Here is a 14649-nt window from a genome sequence, read left to right as displayed (position 1 = left end):
TTAGTCAGGCGTCTGTGTAAACACCTGCCGAGGGCCTATGCCGAGCCGCAAAGAACATGGCGGCCGGGACGGAAGTGGCCTCAGCCACAACAAAGATGGCGGCAATGAAAAGCGGAAGTCACGCGACGCCCCTCACAAAATGGCGCCCAGGCGCGAGGCGCCCGACCTTCCAAAAAGGGCGGCCAAAAGGGCGGGAAAAAATAAGGACCCTATAGGCGTTTAGCCAGATGCCTGCACGAAACCCCGACTACGGCGCCGCCCAGGCGCAATTTTCCGCGGCGTCTCCAGGTGTGGGGACACGGGCCGTGTGCTCAGCCGCGCTGCGTTTGCTTTTAAATTCGTGGATTTAGTCAGGCGTCTGTGTAAACACCTGCCGGGCGCCTTAGAGGTGCCGCAAAAAAGATGCCGGCGGAACCGGAAGTGGCCTCAGACGCAACCATGATGGCGGCAAGGAAGGGCGGAAGGCTCGTGGGGCTCGTCGCGGCCGAAAATCGCCGAGTGCAGCTCACACCCTGCAATGGCAAAAGCTGTTTTATTAAAACTCAGCCGAGAATTTTCCTCTTATTTCCAGGTCACAGGATATACTGAGGCTGAGAGGGATCCTAAAATCTGACTCTCAAGCGGACGGACCGTTTGAGAATCGAACTCAGCACCTTGGCATTACCCGGACTCTGCTCCAAGCAGCTGAACCAATCTCTGCATTATGGGGATGGACCTCCATAGGATGGCAACGCTTGGCCCCACTAAGGTAAGTGCAGTGCCGCCTTCTCTGCCAAAGCTGCTTCACACACCAGCCCCTGGAATGGCTCGAGGGCAGAAGTGGCTGGCAGCTCACGACAGCACAAAGCTCTTCCAGTGACGCTGATTTCCTGTCCTTTCCAGGATTTACCCAACAGCTGCCGTAAAAGTACTCACACAAAGTCTCTTTCCGGGCGGAAAGGAGCAGGACAAGTCCTGAGGCTTCCCTTCTTCCACGGCCAAAGCTCTGCAGAGAGGCAGGGCCGGTCCCACCCGCACAGGGGCGTTTCCTGCAGGTGAGTGTTGCCGGGCCAAACTGATGGCAGCTGCTGAGGCCGGGGCTGCTTTTCTGGCCGGAGGCCTCGGTGCCCCCCCGTGCCGCCTGCAGTGTCCCTCGGGGTTTCCTGCAGGTGTCCCGGGTGCCCGGAGGCGCAGGGAGGAAGGAGGCCGGCAGCCCCAGCGGGGCCAGCAGCCCTGGGATGATGTGCAGGGGAGGAGCTGTGCCTGCGGGGCCCCGCCCGTGGCAGCGGCGGCCAAACGCAGGGCCCGGGGCCGGGCTCGGGGCTGGCACGGACACGGCCCCGGGGCTGCCGCGGCTCCTCGGCCAGGGGCTGCTCCCGCCGGGCACGGGGAGATGCTGCAGCCCGGACAGAGGCACCCACAGCCCAAGAGCTCCCCGGGGAACAGCTGGCATTGCCCGGGAACGGCGGCTCGGGCTGTCTGCAGAGGGGCTCAGACAGCAATTCCCACCTCCCGGAGCTCCCACACAGTTGCCAGGGATGTCCCGGCCACCCCAAATCCCCTCCCTTTCAGCCTGAGGACATCACCCGTCGGCAGCATTAAAGCCAAGGTGCTCCTCCCTCACAGAAATTAAATCCAGAGCAACGGCCCTCGGAGATGCCTCAAAATCAAAGGTTTGAGTGGGATGGAGTTTCGTTTGGATGAAGTCTGGACTTTTCCAGGGAGCCGGCCGGAGTGCAGAAGTGATGGAAAGCTTTTGCAGGTGGGTCCCACTGGAGGTGTGCTGAAGGCAGGGATGGGCGTCCCTTGCCTGAGGGAAAGGCACTTGCAGAGGCCACTGCTGGGGCTCGGAAAGGAGCTGAGCTCCTGCAGGGAGCTGTGTCCTCCCGAGGGCACAGGGGCTGCCTCAGCACAGGCCGGCCAGTGCCTTCTCCTGCTCTGAAACATCACCTGGAGCCCGAGCTCAGGGGGGTGGCTGAATTCCAGGGAAATCTGACAGGTGACCCCCAGGGGGTGAGGGTTATAATTAACCAAATCTATGGAATAGAAACCTATCCTGTCCCCATCCTGCTGAGCTTCCTTGGAAGCTCTGCTGGTTCCTGACACGTCTGGCATTCAAGCAGCAGCTCTGCGTGGGAATATCCGTGCTCCGTGAGGCACTGTGAGGTTATTGCAGCGGGAACTGAGCAGGGAATTCGGGGCCGTGGGTATAATTCATCTAAACTAGCAAAGGTGACAGTGAACCCCAAATCTGGGCACCACACAGAGAACAATCTTTGTGCTGCCCTGTCAGCTCAAGCCCCTGGGCTGGGAAGTTTTGGGAGTCAAACATATGGAATGATAGAAATCACAGCAACTGGTGTCACCCCGAGGGACAGTCCAAGTCCCAGACAATTCCTCTGCAGTCCCCTGGGGGGGAAAACACCCTCTGTCTGCCAGGAGCCCTGACTCTGTTTCTCCTATCAGCTGTGTTGGGCTTTAAGAACTTGAAATAACTTTGAAGCCAAAGAAATCACCTTTTCCTTCTGGTTTGATTGTGTTTTTTTGTTGTTTTTTTTTTTTTTTTTTTTTCTTTCAGATGCTGGACTTGCTTCTGTGGATGTGTGCTGAGCTCTGGCTGCAGGGGACTGTCAGGCCTGAATGGCTGTGAGTCTGTGTTCTTCTCGCTGGGGAAGCGGAAATAATTATTAATTAGACTGCAGAAATGTTTTCAGAAACCTTTCCCCTTTCCTGCCCTTTGCTGGTGGATCTTCTCTTTCTGCCTTTGACTTTACAAAGCTGTTCCCTGATGTCAATTCCCCTGCCTGAATTCCTTGCAGCTCCTAGCTGGGAAAAACTGGGATGATGTCCTAGGGATGTTCTTAGGGGAGGACAGAGATGAGATTTTTGCCTGTATTTTTCTAATATTTTCTAAAATTTCAGGGAGCTGCTCCTGCTCCTGCCCCTAATCCTGCTGCTGCTGCACAAGTGGAGCCTTGTCAGCGAAGACCTGCATCTGCAGGAGGCCCCGCAGGCCCTGGCTGGGAAGTGCCAAAACAAAGAAGTGATCAGTAAGTGCTGAACTGCTTCCAGGAGGGCATATTTTGTTGCAGCCGTTACAGACCAACCGTGTGGTGCTGGTGACTTTGTGTGAGTTGCTTTATTAAAGCCAATCGTTGGTAAGGGTTTTGAGCATCCCTTGGATAGCCCTTGGAGCTCTGGGTGCCCTGGCTTTCCCCTAGGTGGCCCTGGGGGCGCCCTGGCTGTCCCCTAGGTGTCCCTGGGGTGCTCTGGCTGTCCCTGGGGTTGCCCTGGCTGTCCCCTAGGTGTCCCTGGAGTGCCCTGGCTGTCCCCTAGGTGTCCCTTGGGGTCCACGGGCTGTCCACTAGGTGTCCCTTGGGGGGACCTGACTGTCCCTGGGATGCCCTGGCTGTCCCCTAGGTGTCCCTTGGGGTCCACGGGCTGTCCACTAGGTGTCCCTTGGGGGGACCTGACTGTCCCTGGGATGCCCTGGCTGTCCCCTAGGTGTCCCTGGGATGCCCTGGCTGTCCCCTAGGTGTCCCTGGGGGTGCCCTGGCTGTCTTTTAGGTGTCCCTGGGGGTGCCCTGACTGTCCCCTAGGGGTACCTTGTCTGTCCCTGGGGGGGCCCTGGCTGTCTTCCTAGGTGTCCCTGGGGGTGCCCTGGCTGTCCCTGGGGGTCCCTGGCTGTCCCATAGGTGTCCCTAGGGGTGCCTTGTCTGTCCCTGGGGGGGCCCTGGCTGTCTTCCTAGGTGTCCCTGAGAGGCCCTGGCTGTCCCCTAAGTGTCCCTGGGGATGCCCTGGCTGTCCCCTAGCTGTCCCTGGGGGTGCCCTGGGTGTCCCTGGGGTGCCCTGGCTGTCCCCTAGCTGTCCCTGGGGGTGCCCTGGCTGTCCCTGGTGTGCCCTAGCTGTCCCCTACGTGTCCCTGGGGGTGCCCTGGCTGTCCCATAGGGGTCCCTGGGGGTACCCTGGCTGTCCCCTTGGTGTCCCTGGGGGCGCCCTGGCTGTCCCTGGGGTGCCCTGGCTGTCCCCTAGGTGTCCCTGGGGTGCCGTGGCTGTCCCCTTGGTGTCCCTCGGGGTGCCCTGGCTGGCCCCTAGGTGTCCCTGGAGGTGCCCTGGCTGTCCCCTTGGTGTCCCTGGGGGTGCCCTGGCTGTCCCATAGGTGTCCCTGGAGGTGCCCTGGCTGTCCCCTTGGTGTCCCTGGGGGTGCCCTGGGTGTCCCTGGGGTGCCCTGGCTGTCCCCTAGGTGTCCCTGGGGGTGCCCTAGCTGTCCCTTAGATGTCCCTGGGGGTGCCCTGGCTGTCCCTTATGTGTCCCTGGGGGTGCCCAGGGTGTCCCTGTGGGTGCCCTGGCTGTCCCCTAGCTGTCCCTGGCGGTGCCCTGGCTGTCCCTGGGGTACCCAGGCTTTCCTTTAGGTGTCCGTAGGGGTGCCCTGGCTTTCCCGTAGTTGTCCCTGGGGTGCCCTGGCTGTCCCTTTGGTGTCCCTGGAGGTGCCCTTGCTGTCCCTTGGGGGGCCCTGGCTGTCCCTGAGGGGGCCCTGGCTGTCTTCTAGGTGTCCCTGGGGGGCCCTGGCTGTCCCCTAGGTGTCCCTGGGGTTCCCTGGCTGTCCCTGGGGTGCCCAGGCTTTCCTATAGGTGTCCCTGGGGGTGCCCTGGCTGTCCCATAGGTGTCCCTGGGGGTGCCCTGGCTGTTCCTTAGGTGTCCCTGGGGGTGCCCTGGCTGTCCCTTAGGTGTCCCTGGGGGTTCCCTGGCTATCTGTGGGGTGCCGTGGCTGCCTCTGGGGTGCCCTTGATGTCCCCTAGGTGTCCCTGGGGTGCCCTGAGTGTCCCTGTGGGTGCCCTGGCTGTCCCCTAGGTGTCCCTGGGGTGCCCTGGCTGTCCCCTAGGTGTCCCTGCCTCGCTCGTATCCTCGACTCCGCCTCCGGCGCCATGGTGACACCCCTCCCAGTCTGGACCGGTGTGGCCACACCCCCTCCCCTGGGGCCATTAGACCCATCCCAGTACAGACCAGTAAGGCTCCGTTTGCCCACCATCGACCCCCACACGCCTGCCAGTTCGTCCCAGTCCACTCCCCGTCCATCCCAGTTCTCTCTGATCACCCTCCCAGTGCTTCCAGTCCATCCCAGTCCCGCAGGTGCTGGTGCTTGTGGCTTGATCAGCTGCTGCCTGTCCGCAACGTGGAGCGGGTCAAATGAGGCCTCAGGGGGAGGGGGGGGCGGATTTTGGGGGGTCCTGGGGGTCCCGAGTTGTCCTGGAGGGGTTTGGGGGGTTTTGGGGGGTCTGCGGGGAGTCTCAAGGGGCTGCTGTGGGTGTTTTTGGGGGGGCTTCGGGAGGTTTGGGCGGCCCATTTGAGGCATCAAAGGAACCTGAGGAGGGTTTTGCGGGCTCCTGGAGGTCGGGGGGGCCCTGGGGGTGGTTTGGGGGGCACTGGGGGGATCCAGCCCGTGACCCCCCCCGTTTTTGACCCCCCCCCCCCCCCGAGCTGTTTCGGTCTCATCGACGCCCTCCTGAAGCCCAAGGGGGGGTGGGCGCTGGGCCCCCCCCGCTGTCCCCTCCCCCTGCCACCCCCCGCGACGCCCTGCAGGTGAGGGACCCCCAAAAACCCCTCCCCAGACCCCAAATTCACCCCTGGGACCCCAAAAAAACCCCCAGAACCTCTCCCCGGACCCCAAATTCAGCCCTGAGGCCCCAAAAAACCCCCAAACCTTTCCCCATGAACCCCAAATCCACCCCTGGGACCCCCCAAAACCTCCCCGGGACCCCAGATCCACCCCGGGACCCCCAAATCCATCCCTTGGACCCCCAAAAACCCCCAAATCCATCCCTGGGACCCCCCAAAACCTCCCTCCAAACCCCAAATTCACCCCTCGGACCTCCAGAATCCTTCCACAGGACCCCTCAGGGGTCGTTCCCCACGAAAAAGTGCGGGAAACGTGAGGGGAGAAAAAGGGCGGGAAACGTGAGGGGAGAAAAAGGGCGGGATCAAGTGGAGGGGATCAATGGAATTTTGGGGGGGGTCAGCGACGCTGAGGAAGGATCAATGGAATATTGGGGGGGCATCAATGACATTGGGGGGGTCAGTGACACTCGGGTGGGGATCAATGATGCTGTGGGGGGGTCGATATCAGCTCGGGGGGCGGCCATGGGTTTTTGGGGGGCCGCAACGCAGGCAGCCGTGCTGGGTTTGGAGCGGGGGGGCCCCTTCAACCTCTGGGGGGGCCCTGGCTGTCCCCTGGCTGTACCTGGGGGTGCCCTGGCTGTCCCCTAGGTGTCCCTGGGGGTGCCCTGGCTGTCCCTGGGGGTGCCCTGGCTTTCCCTGGGGTGCCCTGGCTGTCCCATAGGTGTCCCTGGGGGTGCCCTGGCTGTCCCTGGGGGTCCCTGGCTGTCCCATAGGTGTCCCTAGGGGTGCCTTGTCTGTCCCTGGGGGGGCCCTGGGGGGGCCCTGGCTGTCCCCTAAGTGTCCCTGGGGGTGCTCTGGTGTCCCTGGGGATGCCCTGGCTGTCCCCTAGCTGTCCCTGGGGGTGCCCTAGGTGTCCCCAGGGGTGCCCTGGCTGTCCCCTAGGCGTCCCTGGGGTGCCGTGGCTGTCCCCTTGGTGTCCCTGGAGGTGACCTGCCTGTCCCCTAGGTGTCCCTGGAGGTGCCCTGGCTGTCCCCTTGGTGTCCCTGGGGGTGCCCTGGCTGTCCCATAGGTGTCCCTGGAGGTGCCCTGGCTGTCCTCTTGGTGTCCCTGGGGGTGCCCTGGGTGTCCCTGGGGTGCCCTTGCTGTCCCCTAGGTGTCCCCGGGGATGCCCTGGCTATCCCTGGGGGGGCCCTGGCTGTCCCTGGGGTGCCCTAGCTGTCCCCTAGGTGTCCCTGGGGGTGCCCTGGCTGTCCCCTTGGTGTCCCTGGGGTACCCTGGCTGTCCCTTAGATGTCCCTGGGGTGCCCTGGCTCTCCTTGAGGTGCCCTGGCTGTCCCTTATGTGTCCCTGGGGGTGCCCTGCCTGTCCCCTAGGTGTCCCTGGGGTTGCCTTGGCTGTCCCCTAGGTGTCCCTGGGTGTGCCCTGGTGTCCCTGGGGTGCCCTGGCTGTCCCCTAGGTGTCCCTGGGGGTGCCCTGCCTGTCCCCGAGGTGTCCCTGGAGGTGCCCTGGCTGTCCTTGGGGTGCTCTGGCTGTCCCCTAGGTGTCCCTGGAGTGCCCTGACTGTCCCCTAGGTGTCCCTGGGGGGTTCCATGGCTGTCCCCTAGGTGTCCCTGGGTGTGCCCTGGTGTCCCTGGGGTGCCCTGGCTGTCCCCGAGGTGTCCCTGGGGGTGCCCTGGCTGTCCTTGGGGTGCTCTGGCTGTCCCCTAGGTGTCCCTGGAGTGCCCTGACTGTCCCCTAGGTGTCCCTGGGGGTTCCATGGCTGTCCCCTAGTTGTCCCTGGGGGAGCCCTGGCTGTCCCTAGGGTGCCCTGCCTGTCCCCTAGGTGTCCCTGGGAGTGCCCTGGCTGTCCCCTAGGTGTCCCTGGGGGTCCCTGGCTGTCCCCTAGTTGTCCCTGGGGGAGCCCTGGCTGTCCCAAGGGTGCCCTGCCTGTCCCCTAGGTGTCCCTGGGAGTGCCCTGGCTGTCCCCTAGGTGTCCCTGGGGGTGCCCTGGGTGTCCCTGTGGGTGCCCTGGCTGTCCTTTAGGTGTCCCTTGGGGTACCCTGGCTGTCCCCTAGGTGTCCCAGGGCTGCCCTGGCTGTCTCTTAGGTGTCCCTGGGGGTGCCCTGGCTGTCCCCTAGGTGTCCCTGGGAATGCGCTGGCTGTCCTTGGGGGCGCCGTGGCTGTCCCCTTGGTGTCCCTGGGGGTTCCCTGGGTGTCCCTGCGGAGGCCCTGACTGTCCCCTAGGTGTCCCTGTGGGTGCCCTGGCTGTCCCTGGGGTGCCCTGGCTGTCCCCTAACGGTCCCTGGGGGTGCCCTGGCTGTCTCCTAGGTGTCCCTGGGGGTGCCCTGGGTGTCCCTGGAGTGCCCTGGCTGTCCCCTACATGTCCCTAGGGGTGCCCTGGCTGTCCCCTGGGTGTCCCTGGGGTGCCCTGGCTGTCCCTTAGGTGTCCCTGGAGGTGCCCTTGCTGTCCATTGGGGGGCCCTGGCTGTCCCTGTGGGGCCCTGGCTGTCCCCTAGGTGTCCCTGGGGGTGCCTTGTCTGTCTCTTGGGGGGCCCTGGCTGTCCCTGTGGGGGCCCTGGCTGTCTTCTAGGTGTCCCTGGGGTGCCCAGGCTTTCCTTTAGGTGTCCCTGGGGTGCCCTGGCTGTCCCCTAGGTGTCCCAGGGCTGCCCTGGCTGTCTCATACGTGTCCCTGGGGGTGCCCTGGCTGTTCCTTAGGTGTCCCTGTGGGTGCCCTGGCTGTCCCCTAGGTGTCCCTGGGGTGCCCTGGCTGTCCCTGGGGTGCCCTGGCTGTCCATTAGGTGTCCCTGGGGGGGCCCTGGCTGTCCCCTAGGTGTCCCTGCCTCGCCCGGATCCTCGACTCCGCCTCCGGCGCCATGGTGACACCCCTCCCAGTCTGGACCGGTGTGGCCACACCCCCTCCCCTGGGGCCATTAGACCCATCCCAGTACAGACCAGTAAGGCACCGTGTGCCCACCATGGACCCCCACACGCCTGCCAGTTCGTCCCAGTCCACTCCCCGTCCATCCCAGTTCTCTCTGATCACCCTCCCAGTGCTCCCAGTCCATCCCAGTCCCGCAGGTGCTGGTGCTTGTGGCTTGATCAGCTGCTGCCTGTCCGCAACGTGGAGCGGGTCAAATGAGGCCTCAGGGGGAGGGGTGGGCGGATTTTGGGGGGTCCTGGGGGTCCCGAGTTGTCCTGGAGGGGTTTGGGGGGTTTTGGGGGGCCTGGGGGGAGTCCTGGGGGCTGCTTTGGGTGTTTTTGGGGGATCTTCGGGAGGTTTGGGTGGCCCATTTGAGGCATCAAAGGAACCTGAGGAGGGTTTTGGGGGCTCCTGGAGGTCGGGGGGGGCCCTGGGGGTGGTTTGGGGGGGCACTGGGGGGTTCCAGCCCGTGTCCCCCCCCCGTTTTCCCCCCCCCCCCCCCCCCGAGCTGTTTCGGTCTCATCGACGCCCTCCTGAAGCCCAAGGGGGGGTGGGCGCTGGGCCCCCCCCGCTGCCCCCTCCCCCTGCCACCCCTGCGACGCCCTGCAGATGAGGGACCCCCAAAAACCCCTCCCCGGTCCCCAAATTCACCCCTGGGTCCCCAAAAAAACCCCAAAACCTCTCCCCGGACCCCAAATTCACCCCTGAGGCCCCAAAAAACCCCCAAACCCCTCCCCATGAACCCCAAATCCACCCCTGGGACCCCCCAAAACCTCCCCAGGACCCCAGATCCACCCCGGGACCCCCAAATCCATCCCTTGGACCCCCAAAAACCCCCAAATCCATCCCTGGGACCCCCCAAAACCTCCCTCCAAACCCCAAATTCACCCCTCGGACCTCCAGAATCCTTCCACAGGACCCCTCAGGGGTCATTCCCCACGAAAAAGGGCGGGAAACGTGAGGGGAGAAAAAGGGCGGGAAACGTGAGGGGAGAAAAAGGGCGGGATCAAGTGGAGGGGATCAATGGAATTTTGGGGGGGGTCAGCGACGCTGAGGGAAGATCAATGGAATATTGGGGGGGCATCAATGACATTGGGGGGGGTCAGTGACACTCGGGTGGGGATCAATGATGCTGTGGGGGGATCGATATCAGAGGTTATCAGAGGAAATCGCCGCCGCCGTCCTCCCGTGCCCAGAGCCCCGCCAGGACTCCAGCGCAGCTCCGGCTGCAGGCGGAGCAGGAGCGGCTCCTGCCGCCCGCAGCGATCCCGGTCCCGATCCCGACCGCAACGCCAGCCCGGTCCTCAGGCCCCGAGACCCACAGCCCGCCCGCCGAGGGGGGCCGCACCGCTCGGGAGCCGCAGCCGACACTGACAGGACCCGAACCAGAACGCCCGCTCCCATTCCCGGCCCCGCCTGGCTCCTCGCAGGGCCGCGAGCAACCTCGGCTCGGCTCAGCTTCGAGGGGCGGGGCGGGGCCGCGGGCGATGGTCCCGCCCCCATCCCGGGCAGCGCGGGGCGCCGGGGCGGGCTCGGGGCGGAGCCGGGGCGGGCTCGGGGCGGAGCCGGGGCGGGCTCGGGGCGGAGCCGGGGCGGGCTCGGGACAGAGCCGGGGCGGGCTTTGGGCGGAGCCTGGGCGGAGCCGGGGCGGGCTTTGGGCGGAGCCGGGGCGGGCTCGGGGTGGAGCAGGGGCGGGCTCGGGGCGGGGTCGGGGCGGAGCCGGGGCGGAGCCGGGGCTCTTTGAGGCGGGGCCCGGAGGCAGCCGGGGCCGGGCAGTACCGGGGGCGCGGCTTCAGGGGCGCGGGGCGGGTCCCAAGTGCACGGCGCCGGGACCCCACCGGGGCGTTCCACACCGAGCCCATAGAGCAGCAGCTACTTCCGCCACCCTTTTGAATCCCCGCGATTGGCGGGCTCGCTGAGGCATCGGCAGTGCTGATTGGACAGCGGGCCCCGGGAACCGCCCCCGGCCCGCGCTGAGGGCCCGGGGCCTCCGCCCTCAGACCGGCTCCGGCTCCAACCCGGCCCGGGCTCTGCTCCGGTCCCCCCGGCCCGGCCTGAGGGCCCGGGGGCTCTGCCCCGAGACCGGCCTCGCCCCTCCCCGCCTCGCCTCGTGGTAGATTTCTGTTTGGTTTGTGGGAAGAAACAGTTGTGAGAAGTGAGATTTGTGCTGGAGAGGTGCTGCTGGGAAGAAAGGATGGAGTAAATCTGCTCCGAGGATGTGTGATGAAGAATTCAGGGTAAGGGTTGGGCAATATTTATAAACTGTCTCCATATTTCCCTGTATCTCTGGGTGTTTGGATTTAGCCTGGGATTGTCAGCCAAGTTATAAACAAGCCAACCCGGCTACTGAACTCCCAATAAACGTTTGGAACCCTTGCACAGAAAGACAAGTTAGCAACGATTCCAAAGGAAAAATTGTAAATGGAGGGTAACGATTGCGGGGGGATTTCCTTGGGGATTATGACCCTCACACATACGGAATTTAGGAGGTGGAATCCCAGTTTCAGCCTTGGGCACGTGCAGGAGAAGAGGGGTCGTTATCCCTATCAAGGAAAGCCCGGTGCCCCAGCGCGTCAGGTGCGGACAACGAATTCTCCGGGGATGAGCACAAGTCCCCTCTTCCCGTGCCCCGACACTCGGACTGGCAGCAGCTGCAGGTGAGAGCTGTCACAGGATGGTGAGGCGACAGAGCAGCCCCAGGTGTGACCGTCAGGATGAGGAGGGCAGCAGAGCCGCCACAAGTGTGAGCTGTAAAGGATAATGAGGGGCCGGTTCTAGCCGGGGGCGGTTTAATAGAGGAGCCCGAGTTCACTTTGGCATCGGGCCGTGAGGAGTTCAGCGTGGTTTCTGCGGTGGTGGGAAAGCTTCTTACAGCGCCTGCAGGAGCACGTGGATGTGGGGGGTTTCTTTGTGCCGGACAGCAGTAGCAGGTAAGCCAGCATGGGTTTGTAGGGGAGATTTTTTTTTTCTTTGCAGCTTTGTCTTACTAATTTCTCTGTGGTGCTCCCAGGAAATAAAAGGAGTTATGGAGAGAAAAGGAGTTCAAATTCAGTGAAGAAACTCTTCTTCTGTGGTTGTCAGTATTCAAACTGAAGAAAACTTTCCACCTGGATTTTTAATGAGTTGTGGTATTTCTATGTGGTTTTTATTAAGTATTATGCTCTTGGGTGGCGTGTAGTGTTTTGTCTGATTTTTGATGTTATGAGTAATTTGGTTTTTGAGTGAGGATAACTTTGTTGGAGGGGTTGTTTGTATTTGAGGTAGAATTAATTTAAGTAGCTTTTTTTGCTAGACTTCTGATACGTGGTATTGGGGTTTTGTGTGTGATATGTAGGGATTCAAGTTGGGTAGGGCTATTTTTTCTGTTTAGTGGCTTTGAATGATTTATTGTGTAGCTTTATCTTGTTTGTAGATGGTGTATGGTGAGAGATATGGTTTCTTTTTCGTGTTAGGTTTTGTAGTTTACATGTCGGTCAGAGTATTTTTGAACTGAGTTCTGTTGAATTGTTTTTGGTGAGATACAGTGTTTTTTGAGGGTGTGTTTTCTAAGGTTTACAATGGTGTAATTGGCTGTAGTGTGAGATGTAAAGGAGGTTTTTATTTATTGGGTGGTGGTTTTTATTATGGTGAGTGTGTAGTATTTGTTTTGATGGGTTTGGGGTAGTGTGATGTAGCTAATTTATTAGGGTTTTCTAATATTTATAATTCAATTATTGTTTATTGTATTACAGGGATTTATTTATTTAGCTTGTTTGGTTTTAGTGTGTGTTCTATAATTATGGAAAATTTGGGAGATGCTGTTTATAGTTGAATGGATCTTTTAGTTTTAGGATTGAGGGGGTTGCGGGTATATATTTTGAAGTTTTTTTGAGGGGATTGGACATGGGGGTTATTTTTATTATATTTGGTAGTTGGACTTATAGTAATAAGAGTTGGCTTTTTTTGCTGCATTATTTTTTGTTTTTTCTTTTCTAGTATTCTTGTATTTGTGTGGTCAGGGTAGTGGTGGTTCTGGTGCAGCTGTAAGCCTCCATTATTGTTTGTGTGTTTTAGGTGGTCCACTGGTATTACAGGGAGACCCCCTCACTGACCGGCCAACAGATCTGCTGAGATTGTACATCAGCATTTGGTTTTCTCTATGGTACCTGACTAAGAGACAGCAGTCTGGTGACAGCAAGGAATTCCCAGAGGTGGAGCTGGATCTCAGCAGTCAAGCTGACGTGGGCAAGGTGAGCAGTGACTGGTGGACAGAAGCAGTTGCTATTGTTCAAGTCTCACTTGCTGGTGCAACTCTAAGCATTCACTGTTCTTTTTTTTTTTTACTTTAGGTTGTCCCCTTGCCAGATGTGCTGGCCCCAGAGGCCAGATGGGTGCAGCATTAAGGTATACTTGTGGCATGCTTCAGTCAGACTGGGGAGGTTGCTGTTTCACAGTAACTCAGCATGATTTTTTGCTTCTTTTGTTTCTTTGCAGGTGCCACTGCTGTCCCAGGCGTGCTAAGGAATAGAGAGAGCCGGTGAGTTGCCCTTTAGGCAGGGTGACCCATAGGTGAGCGATGCGCTCAGCATTTACTTTTTCCTTTTGCTGGGTCCACTCCTGTCAGCCTCTGGAGCGGAGTGAAGATCTGAGGGGGAGCTGGGGCAGCGGTGCAGAGGAGCCCTGGGGATTACTCTTCTGGAGGGGGATAGTCACATTTCCTGTTTTGTGATCCTAGGTAGCGCGAGGAGGTGCGGAGACAAAGTCTGGATACGGCAGCCCCAAAGCGGATGCTAAGAACATGTCTGAGATGCTGAGAACGTTCTGTCGAGGACGGACATTCCACTCGTGTTCCAAAAGCTAAGTGTTGGGGCTGGTGGTCAGGAGAAGGGAAAAAACCTTTTCAGTCCCGGGAGGTGATTTAAAGTTACCTTAGAAGAGAAGGCCCTAGTGGGGTGGTCCCTTCAAAAGTAAAGGGTGAGGGTTTCTCCTCAGCTTCACCAGAGCCTTTGCTGGGCGGGGCAGTTCTGACCCATCTCCATGTTCTAGGGAGCTTCACATTATTGGCCTTCTTTTAGAGTCCACAGGGTTAGGCTGCAGCAGGGGATTCCTGGCCCAGGAGCGTCCTGATTAGGAGCAATGCTAGTTGCAAGGCGTAGGGTTAGTAGGGTTCAGCAGGGGGAGTTTACAGTGGCACACAGAGGCTGAAGGAGGGCTTGAGAAGTAAAGGACTCGAGGTCTAGAGAACACACAGTGAAAATCGGGGGTATAGCCTAGGATACAAGTCAGAGTACAGGTATCCCGGCCCTCACAGCGCTGCTGCCAACACTGTTTCCCTGAGAGCAGGTGCAGGCAGCAATCTTAATGCTAGACAATGCCAGAAGTCCTGAGAGGTGCAGGCAGTAACCCTAAGCTAGGGCCAGGCAGGAAGTGACAGTGGTGGGGCAGAGTCCACAGGGTTGAGGTTCACCGGGGATGTCCACCCTGCGTTCCTGTCCTGCTCTAACCGGGGATGCTCACACCCCTAATGGAGGCCACGGTGGGTGGGCTCAGTGCCAGTAATTCCTCTAAGGCTTTGGCGCTGCGAGCGTCAGCCTCCGAGCTCAGCTGAAGCACACACGGGGCCCGAGGACCCGGTCCTGCTTAAGAGACGGTGAATAGCAGAGCTGCTGGTTTTTGGCTGATGTGCAGCTAAGATTATGCTTTGATATTTGGTTTTCTTTATTGTAGCTGACTAGGAGACAGCAGCCCAGCGACAGCAGGAATTTCCCTGAGGGAGAGGCGGCCTTCTTTGGCACCCAGCGTGGATTCACCTTCCCAGACGTCTGAGAGATAAGTGGAGGGCTCGGAACTAGGGAGGGGATGAAAGCAGGGTGCCAGGGCAGGGGTCACCGGGAGGGATTTTTTCAGTCGGGTTTGGAGCTGGGGATGTCCCAGATGTGACCCCTTAGGCTACATGAAGGGAGAGTCTCATTCTGAATCACAGGGCTGAGGTGTGCAGGGCAGAGCAGTCCCAGGGTGTGTTGTGTCTCTTGTGCACTCTGTGTCTTTTGGGTGTCTTGTCTTTTCCTTTAGTCCTTTCAGGGGCCTGTCAAAACCTCTGGCATCAGTCTTAGCATTTCTGATCTCTGTGCTCCTCAGCCAGGTGCCTTTGTCTCAGCTGCTCGGACACTCATCAGA

Source organism: Chamaea fasciata, unplaced genomic scaffold (assembly GCF_029207755.1).
Source record: "Chamaea fasciata isolate MVZ Bird 193981 ecotype frontalis unplaced genomic scaffold, bChaFas1.0.hap1 SCAF_293, whole genome shotgun sequence".
In the NCBI taxonomy this organism is placed as follows: domain Eukaryota; kingdom Metazoa; phylum Chordata; class Aves; order Passeriformes; family Sylviidae; genus Chamaea; species Chamaea fasciata.
This window is presented reverse-complemented; position numbering follows the sequence as displayed.